Source organism: Podarcis pityusensis, assembly GCF_964106645.2.
Source record: "Podarcis pityusensis genome assembly, chromosome: 4".
NCBI lineage: Eukaryota > Metazoa > Chordata > Lepidosauria > Squamata > Lacertidae > Podarcis > Podarcis pityusensis.
In genome coordinates this window covers 19386978-19397615 of record NC_138027.1, presented here as the reverse complement: position 1 = coordinate 19397615, position 10638 = coordinate 19386978, and the positions used below count along the sequence as shown (strand labels likewise).

At 44.1% G+C, this 10638-nt stretch overlaps 1 long non-coding RNA gene across 1 annotated transcript; it reads right to left on the bottom strand.

Annotated features, from left to right (window-relative positions):
• Positions 1-1612: 1612 nt before the first annotated feature.
• On the bottom strand, positions 1613-10250 carry LOC308475497. The gene is made up of 3 exons (XR_013985265.1): positions 7628-10250; positions 4361-4503; positions 1613-2103 (listed from the first exon to the last, which is right to left on the bottom strand). It is a non-coding gene; the product is annotated as an uncharacterized lncRNA (long non-coding RNA).
• Between the last annotated feature and the right edge of the window lie 388 nt (positions 10251-10638).

Sequence of the window (10638 nt, the reverse complement as noted above, 5' to 3'; positions counted from 1 at the left end):
AGATTCACTCTGTCCTGCGAGGTGCTGGGTTGTATTTAGCACATCAGCAGGTGGAACCATGATCACATCTCTGCCTTCATGAGTTCTTCCTAGTTCCTAGACTTTGCTTTTCCATCTGAATACAGGTAACCATTCAGAGATGGTTTAATTTTAGAGGGCCTCACTGAAGCAACATCAAGGTAACATATACGGAGCATTTTAGGATACAAAGCCTGAGAGAAAGCTCCACTGTTCATGGCTACTAGAATTTCAATTTGCACATGGCAGTCATTCCAGAAGGAACAAAATGTTACTAAGTAACTAACACTTATTTGCTTCAAAGGCTTTCTACATCTGTGTTCAACACAATATATTTTCACATTTCTTCTACTACTTTAGCCCTCCAGATGTTGCCAGACTGCAGGTCCTATCATCCCTGACTATTGACCATGCTGGTTGAGGATGAAGAATGTTGTTAATATGTTTGTATCCAGGGCTTTCCCCCCAGCTGGAACTCACCAGAACTCAGTTCCAGCACCTCTCAGGTGGGCACCATTGCTGTTATAAGAGAACGAGTTTGTATTTATTGTTACTGTTGTTGCTATAGAAATACTTTGAAACTGTTAATCAAATGACAATTAAATGTGAGTTTAAGATGTTTTGTTTAAAGGTGGCTTTCATTTGTGTTTAGAATAAAACTTTGTGAGTGATAGAACTAACTTTGAATGGTCAGCATCACACCCAGCAAGCTTCATGAGGATGTATTTGTGTGAGATGCAAGTCTATCACAAATGGAATTACGTTTTGCCCTCTGGAGCTATAAAGTCTGAAAGTGATGGCTGCAGCTATTTTCCTGAGAGCTATGTATTTATGATGTATAAAGATATTGGACTAAAATTCCTGTTGAATTATGAAAATGAAAAGCAACACACCCTTTTGGATTAATGAATCAAACCGAATAGATTTTCTGTCCTCTCTCTCTATGGCTTCCATAAATAAAAAAAGTAAAAATGCAAACAATATACATAAATGTGGATTAAATGTCAAGCCTTTATTTATAGAGATATTTATTCTAAAAGTATGTTCCCTCCCCAAAAACCACTTGCAACAGTTTAATCATAAAACAGCTGTACGTATGGAACAGAATGCAAAAGCCCTGCAAAAGAATATTGCCATATGGAGTGATTTCGTGTTCAGATTTCCAGCCAGCCAGTCATAACCTTTCCCAGGATATTCCTTTCCATTCCATTACTTCTCCAACAGCAACAACAGTCAGCTAAGTATGTAAAGTTGACTCTAAAGTATAACTGGGGAAATTAATCTTAGGTTGGGATGAATCATCATGTATGGGACGCAGTGATAACAAGGTTTTATCATATAAAGAATGTCGAATTGAGGTGGAGGGAAGACACACAGGTGTAATCTTATGTTTATATATTTTTTATTTAATTTTGTTTATTCTTCGTTTGCTTTTTTCTTCTTTGCCTTTTTTCTCTTTCATGGGAAATAATAAAAATTTAAATGACAACCATCAATCAACATGCTATGGCCACCAAACTCAGTTCTCAGTTTGGCTAGCATCTCTTCATGTCAAGAGGAAATCTTCCAGTAAGAGAAGTTCGATGTGCTATATTTACGTAGAGCTCTAGTCAAAACCAGGTAAGAAGCTGGATTGAAATGAAGCCAGATCTTCTGCGTCAACCTGGAATGTTTGGCATCAGGCCACCACCTCCCACTTGAGCACCTTGGCCAGAAAATGGAGATCAGTAACTAGTTAGCTGTCATTGCAGCCAAATGTGGTCCAAGGAGTTTCATTAGGTCTAATAACTGCCTCCACAAAGGTGGCCAGGATCCCTCCTCCATTCAGTCTTACATTCACAACTGCTTTCATCCAGCTGGCCATTCCACTCTGACAAGGTGTTATATCAGCCAAGATAGCATCTCATGAGAGATGGAGAATTAGTTCACACTGCTTGCAATCAGCTGGGAGCTGCCAGCTGCAAACATTTCCCACAGGCTGAGTGAATACAAAGGAAATTTTGCTAGTTTCACTGTTCTGGACTGGGAATGACTTCTTCAAAGGTGATGTGCTGAACTTTGGTTGGTGGATGTGGCGTTTGCCTCCTAGGATGGGTCAAGGAAAGGGCTAAAATTGGTGTGATGTGATTGACCAGTGAGAATGCAAGGGGGGAGTAAAAGATAGAGTGGGAGGTTTTGAAAAGTCAGTTGAGGTTTGGGAGTTGGGAGTTGCGGTTTGGGTGTTGGAGAAGGAAGAGGGTGGAATACGCAGTGGGTTGGATGAGTTGTATTGTGAGAGAGTGAGAGGAATTGTTAGGGAGTTAGATAGATAGTTGGGAATAATTCAGTTTGAAGTTGTAGGAACTAAGATTTAAGAAACTGACAAGAGAAAAATAAACCAAAACCATACGCTTATTCCTGCACTTAAAAATAAACTTGATTATTTGTTTATGTTAACAACTGTCTGGACTCCGTGTGTCCCCGTGAGAAGCGGGGTGGTGGCAGCGAAGAAAGCAACCGCAGTGGTGGCACAGGGTCAATAGAGCGTGAAACGTCCAGGGGCCCTGTGTGATCGCCACAGTGGACAAGTAATTTTCCATTGGGCCTAGTGAGATCGATTTGCAAAGAAACCACTTGTGCAATAACTACAAAGGGCTTCCAAAGAACATTACCTACCACTGTGCCAGTGTATGGCATTACTACCCTGAACACGCCTGATCTCATCTGATCTTGGAAGCTAAGCAGGATCAGGCCTGGCTAGTACATGGATGGGAGACTTTCCACAGTGCCAGAACGTTTAGTTGAGCAATAATCAACATGGATATTGCCACAGTCACTCTCTGATTTGCAGCATCCAGCATCCTGAATCAATGTGCCAGATGCACACCAGATCGTTGTAATCTATGTGGAAAGCCAACATCTGGGAAACACTGTAAATATTTATGAAGTGGAAGAAAATCAAATAGAATTCAACACAAGTATTCATTAACTAAGCTGGAGAAATGGTTTGGACTACAACTCCCGACAGACCCAGCCAACATAGCCAAAGGTCAGGGATGATAGGAGCTGTATCTGAAGGAGACCACAGTGGCTACCACTGTTCTAGCAGAATCAATCCAGGAGGAACATCAATCACTTTACTTCCCTGGGACTTCGATGAAGTCGAAGTACCATAGTTCTCCTTGTGTTCAGTATGAGATAAAGAGATACCACTGTGGTAGTCACCGTGGTGTGAAATTAATTCTTTTCTTGACTACATCATCTTGAACTTTGGTAGATGATCCTTGGTCCATCTAGCTCAATTTTTTTTCAAAGAGGGCCGGATTTGATGAAGTGAACATGCGTGAGGGCCGACCAAAGTTGTTGAGGCCCCCAAAATGGACTTTGGACATGCCTGATCTACACTGACTGGCAGAAGCTCTTTGGAGTTCAAGACAAGGGGCATTCCCAGCCCTGCCTGGAGATGCTGGATGTTGACCCTGGGACCTTCTGCACGCAAAGCAGATACTCTATCACTGAACTACGGACCTTCTCTCAAGCTGTACACTCATAGGATCCTATTGACCAGGACATGCTCCTACAAGGAATTCCACAAACCTCTGGTTTGGAGCAATAGCACTAAAGCAGAAATGTGGCAACCAGTAGCAAAAAAAGATAGCTCATCTGCTTGGCATGCAGAAAGGAAGAGGGAGAGGAAGTCAGAGATGTAGGCAGGCAGGCACATGGCCAGGCAGCCCAGGTGAGCTGTAAACGAATAGCCACAATAGGCTGTGGCATTTCCTACACCTGCGGTTTCTCTCCTCCTCACTGCTGAGGCCAAAGTGGTGTTGTTGGTGTGAGGTTGGCAGTATAAGCAGGGGGCAGAGCAGAAACCTAAGGGCAAGGTTTCTTGTAAGAGGTAAGAGTAGGAGTTTGTGAAATGCAGGGGGAGAAGGTTGGAGTGAGTTGTAAGGGGTGAGGTGTTTTTTGTCAAGGGAGAAATGGTGAGATCTAAGGGGGGGGGGGTTGGTGAGCAATGGGATCAGGACACAGCTCCAGGTACTGTGCATCTTTTATAAACAAGTAACATTTGTAGTGGGAAAGGACTACATTATCTCTATAAATTGCGTTGAACGTCTTGACTAATTGTGACTTGCACACCGGAGATGAACATTGAAAAATATGGAGATCTTAAGATCACTGACAAAGCAGACTGATAGCTAGAAATGTCCGCTGTCTGGTGTACAAATATTGTCATTTCAGATGTCAGATTTGCGTGATGCAATTCAATCGCAAGAATTTGCATTGCAATATATCCACTCCCTGCCCCCGCTCCAAGTTAAGTGAAGGGAATCTTATCTTAAAGAAAAACATCTGGGATTACCTTCTTTGCCAAGGGTTCAGATTTACGAACAAGACTTTCAGCACTTATCGCTGCTTCTCCCCTCTCCCTGTCTCAACAGTGGCTTGTAACCAGGGTGATGAAATACTTGGCTTGCATCAAGCTGTCTTCCAAGTCGTCATCAGCTACTAAGGCAAAGGAGAGTGTTTACATTTCTGCAGTTTTATCAGTTCACTTTTTATTAGCCGTTAGAGATTCTAAAGAGGATTCAGAACTCGAGCACTACATCTGCGTTAGGAGAAATTCACACCAAAATGCAAATGAATTTCCAGGAGGCATTTTAATAAATAGAGGAATAAATAAACAGCTCACATACGGATGTGGAAATGTGGGAGACCGAATTCAAGTTTGGAGCCTGAAATTAATGGCATACTTTTATTTTTGAAAATTCAGATGGCAAGCTCAATGGGGCCTGATACAGCTGTAAAGATACACCCCAGAAACACTAGGGTCCGAATCTGGAATAGGGGGCCCCACATTGACAATTTGTGGAGACAGGGTGGCAGAAAAATCTCTTGCACTCAAGGAAAGAACTTCGTGGCTAAGGTCACATGTAGTTTGGCTCCAACTACAGTTTTCTGTCTGTAAAAAAAGCAAACAAATGTCCACGACATAAAATATCCTTTTTATTCCTAGTCAGTGTAAAGTATTGGGATGAAGATTTGTCCCGGGGGTTCTTAAAATTAAATGCTAAGCCAGGGAAGCAGACTTAAGTGCCCTAGTTCTGGACATGACACGGGACATTTTACTTCCCCAAAATCATTGGAATTTGGCTACAGGTAGGAAAACGGGCACACTCTGCAAAAAATGTCTGCACTTGTTGGGCTTTCTGGGATAGGGTTGGTGTCCCTTCCTCCCCCCCCAGTTTATGTTAAAGCTATTCCACCCTCCTCCTCTTCAGATACACACACACATGTCCTGGCTCTCACGTGGCAAAGTCATCTAATGTTATCTTGTCACATGTTGCAGCAATTGAACCAACTCTTCCTGTCCTGCAGTCCTGTTTTCCTTGTGGAAAGGATTGGTATTGATTGCGCACACCCTTTATGAAACTCCTTGGCTCCCATTCACCCTTACTCTTCCCCCCTGTTTATTGACTCCTTCCATTTGGGTGGGCTGCTGTTGTTGTTGTTTAGTCGTTTAGTCGTGTCCGACTCTTTGTGACCCCAGGGACCAGAGCACACCAGGCACTCCTGTCTTCCACTGCCTCCCACAGTTTGGTCAGACTCATGCTAGTAGCTTCGAGAACACTATCCAACCATCTCGTCCTCTGTCGTCCCCTTCTCCTTGTGCCCTCCATCTTTCCCAACATCAGGGTCTTTTCCAGGGAGTCTTCTCTTCTCATGAGGTGGCCAAAGTATTGGAGCCTCAGCTTCATGATCTGTCCTTCCAGTGAGCACTCAGGGTTGATTTCCTTAAGAACGGATATGTTTGATCTTCTTGCAGTCCATGGGACTCTCAAGAGTCTCTTCCAGCACCAGAATTCAAAAGCATCAATTCTTCGGCGATCAGCCTTTTTTATGGTCCAGCTTTCACTTCCATACATCACTACTGGGAAAACCATAGCTTTAATTACCGTATTTTTCGCACCATAGGATGCACCGGACAATAGGACACACTTTGTTTTAGAGGGGGGAGAACAAGAAAAAAAAATTCTCCCCCTCTCTGCCCAGCGCCCCTTCAGCGAAGCGGCAGGAGGCGCTGCGCAGCAGAGAGGGGGAGAACTTTCCCCCTCTTGTTTTCCCGCTCTAAAACAAGGTGCCGTTTAAGGTGCGTTCAGGCGGCTACCTTGGAAGCCTGGAGAGCGAGAGGGGTCGGTGTGCACTGACCCCTCTCGCTCTCCAGGCTTCAGGTTCCTTTTGACCTGCTCTTTGGGGCTGGTGGGGGGGAGCCCACCACCAGCCCCAAAGAGCAGGTCAGGGAGCAGCGGAAAGGCACAGCGGAGAGGCTCCTGCCATAGCCGCGCGTCACCTCTCCAGCCGGGAGAGGGTCGCGGGGCTATGGCGTCTTCGCTCCATAGGACGCACACACATTTCCCCTTCATTTTTGAAGGGGGAAAAAATGCGTCCTATAGAGCGAAAAATACGGTATACGGACCTTTGTTGGCAAGATGATGTCTCTACTTTTTAAGATGCTGTCTAGATTTGCCATTGCTTTTTTCCCAAGGAGCAGGCATCTTTTAATTTCAGGACTGCTGTCACCATCTGCAGTGATCATGGAGCCCAAGAAAGTAAAATCTCTCACTGCCTCAATTTATTCCCCTTCTATTTGCCAGGAGGTGATGGGACCAGTGGCCATGATCTTCGTTTTTTTGGTGTTGAGCTTCAGACCATATTTTGCGTTTTCCTCTTTCACCCTCAATAAAAGGTTCTTTAATTCCTCCTCACTTTCTGCCATCAAGGTTGTGTCATCTGCATATCTGAGGTTGTTGATATTTCTTCTGGCAATCTTAATTCTGGCTAGGGAATGATTATTATTACTCCCAAATGATTTTCCGAGCAGGAAGTCACATTTTTCTTACACTCTGTCTAGCTTTCTCCTCCTCCTCCTCTTCCTCTCTCTCACAGCATCACAAACTGCTCTTGAAGTTCCCCGCCATTTCAAAAGCAGTTGGGCATGTGGGGAAGGGAAGACCCTGCTTTTTAAGAAACAGAAGTCCAACACTCTTCTGCCCTCATGAAACAAGGTCTCTGGACTGCACCCTCGTCTGCAAGAGAGGTGGTGTCTAGTGCTGAACATTAAGATTTCCCACCCTGCTCTTCCTTTCCACTCTCTTCCACTTTCCACACTCCTTGCCTGCATGAATCACCCTGCAGAAATCTGTTGGAATGTTATAGCTTTTGCCCTCTTTCGGTTTTGACCTCTTCGAAATACTTCATTGGCAGGGCAACAGAGCAATGCCTTGCCAACACATAGGAAACGAGGGGTCAGGGGCTTGAGTGGCCACTTATGTGTTGCTAAAGAGAAAAAGGGGGAAAGGAAATTAATCACCAGGAACGGATGGGCAAACCTGTCCGTTTCATTTTCTCTAAGTTTCTCAGTTCCCAGTCTTAAATGCAGGTCTCCACATTTCCATCTCACTTTGCCTTTTTTAAAAAAAGTCCTCATAAAAATTTATCAGCATGTTAGTTTCTCATAATATACATAATTCAATACACAATTTCGCACACATTTTGGCAAAGCAATTTCCAATTGGTATAATGCACTTTTGCATGTTATTTTCATATATTCATTCTTAGGCACACTTACCCAATAACATGCATTTTTCTGCTTGGCTGGAGAACTGTATTCCAAAATCTGGTGGAGTGTGATTTTCAAAAGACGGCTTTGTTTCAATCCGTAGAAGTTGTGAATTAGATGAATTGGCTCATGTCTGGGTAAGTGAATTTTCGCATGGCGAACTTCTGTAAAGCGGGACCTGTGTGTAAATTCTATACTTTGTATTGCAGAGAGATTCACACAAACACATGCCCTGTGATGCCCAGCTAAAGATTAACAGCATCTGAGCATGCTAAGTTTTCCTCATGTCTTGTTTTGCCTCCTGAAGCAATCTCCAGACAGGGTATGTTAGCAGCTGGTCTACTCTACTGTCTTGAGTTTGGCTTCATTTTCCCTACTGCTTTTTGGGTAGCCTTGCTCTAGTGATTTGAAAACCTCTGCTGGTTGGCGGGGGGAGGATGCTATTTGTTCCAGGAGACTGTATTGTTCAGCCTTAAGAAGAATGATAGCAATGTGCCTTCGGTTTCTTGGAAATGCTTTCTTGGGCTTTGCAGAAACGAAGTGTTTCTTCCGTGAAGACTAGTAAGACTCTTTCTGTTATATAATGCTCACAAGCTGACGAATGACTGGGTTGGAAGTCTCGTGCAAGAGAAGTTCATAGCCATCAGTCAGCCAAACAGGGTGATGCCAATGTCATCTTGTGCACATTTATTGCTGCAGGAAAGAAAGGTCCAGGCTATGCACCAACCTGCTCTTTGGATAATAGTTTATATGTATCCAGCCTTTGTATTGCCAGTTGATCAAGCCAAGTGCCCAGCATGCAGGCCATTGAAAGTCTGGTTATCATGCCAATGCAATGTCATGCTGGGGATTGTTAGGGAATTAGGGAGTGAGAGTCAAGTATTACTAGATCAAAGTTCTTGGCTGATGAGCAAAGGGATAAGCTTAGAATGATTTGGTGTGATTCTATAACTCTCCCTCCTTCTGCAGAAGCTCTTTTTCGACCAGGAGTGGAGATCCTCAGGCCTGGGACTAAAATGTGGCCCCCAAGCCTTCTCTCTGGCCCCCAGAGCCCTTCCCAGGCCACACCTCCTTCCTCAGGTCACACTCCTCACTGATCCTGCTCCACAACCTTAAGTGCTTCTGCCCTGTTGGAATGTGTGCTTGAAGTGTTACATTGTGTGTTACTTGCTTGGCTGAAGGCTGATGGAGACTTGGGTGTGAGTGTGTAGAAACCTCTGACTTTTGAATGGCTGGAATGTAGCCTAAAGTACAAAGAGAAAAGCCACCCGTTCCTCTCACCATTTGGCAGAAACGAGCAGCAGTAAATCACAACATGCAAGCTGGAGTTAACTCTTTCCTAGCAAAAACACAAGCTGCACAGGAGCTAATGAGCGCAGCAACGCATCCCTGGTACGTCTTGCCCCCATGAAGGAGTTGCTGAATCTGAAGGTCCCTGCCTTCCCACAGCTGTCTATGTCTCAGCTTCTCCAGGGTCGTCGTCCCCCAGCAATTGGAGGCTGCATCTGCACATCACCCATCTCCCCTCCACCCTTTTCATGGCTCTCCTGGTTCTGGGAGACAAATGAGGAGCAGAGCTTGTCGCAGCAGGAGAGGGAGACTCACGTGAGTCTCCACCAGCCTGACTCATCTCTGCCTCTTGGCTTCCCTCCTTCCACCTTCCTGCTTCTGCTTCTGCTTCTGCCTCCGATTCTGGACTTCTCTCTACCACAGACTCTCCCAGCACACTAGGCCCTATTACCTCCTCAGCTTCCGACACCTCCTCTTCTCTGCCTTCTCCCTCTTCTCCTTCTGACCACTCCCTGGGCTCTGAGCCTTCTTCCCTTGGTAGTTCCCCAGCTGGTTCCTCCCACCATTCCTCTGCGTCCAACCAGTCCATGGCACCAATTGTGCCTCTGATCACACCCACCATTGGCATGTGGCTACTGGAAGGTTGGCCATGATAGAATGTGCCCCTCAGGCTGAAAAAGGTCCCCCCCCCCCACCTCTGGCCTAGAGAGCAAGATTGGCAATATCAAGGACATTCTTTCCTGCAAGATGAATCATTATCGGATTGTTGCTGCAATGGGAAATTGTTGATTGCAGATGGCATCCTCACTACATACAGAGGAACCTGTTTACTAGGCACTCTTTTCCTGCTTTTTATGTCCCTGATAAACCAGATAAATGGGACGCCACTATGAAAACAAATGAACCCTATAACATTAACGATGTCATTAAGACAGGCTTTAATGTCAGAAATGGCACACAACAGTCTCGTATTTAAATCTGAGAGGTTTGACCCTCAGAAGCATTGTGTCTAAAATCACTTTCTGGCTTGCCTGTATTTTGCGCTTTGTACAATTTTCCTCATCCACAGGGGCTGGTTATTAATGGAGCAAAACACCATTGCTCTGAGACCACAGGGCGCTGATGTCTATGAATGAACAGTGGTGTCAACTGGCTGAAATAATGCAACACTTTGTATGCAACACTTTGTATAATATTTTAACTGTTTTAGCATGCTTTTTTGTATTATGACTAATGCAAACTCTAATGACGACAGCAACATTCTGTATTGCCTATTCTTCGAAATGTATAAATCCCTCAACAATTACAGAACGGCTGAAGCAAACCAGGGTAACAGTCTTGCAGATAAAGCAAACATAAAACAGGATTCTTTTAAAAAAATATTGTGAAAACAAATTTATCAGAAGGTGGTCTGTGCTCAGACAATTCTGGAACAACAAAGTGGCAGATGATATAGCTCCATATAACATATTTACATTCATTTAATTTTCTATTGCAATGTATTATTTCTGGTCTTTCCCCTCTCTTCCTAATACGACTTTGCTACGCATTTCCCCCTCTCCATTTTATACATAGCTATACTAAAATGAATAAACATTATTAATTTGAAAAAGAATGGTGGTTTTTTTAATGTGCATGTGTTTGCTGACCTGGACTACTTTGGAAGGAAGGCAGAATGCAGATTTGATAAATCCATTCAATCAGTCAAATCAATTAATCAGTTAATAATG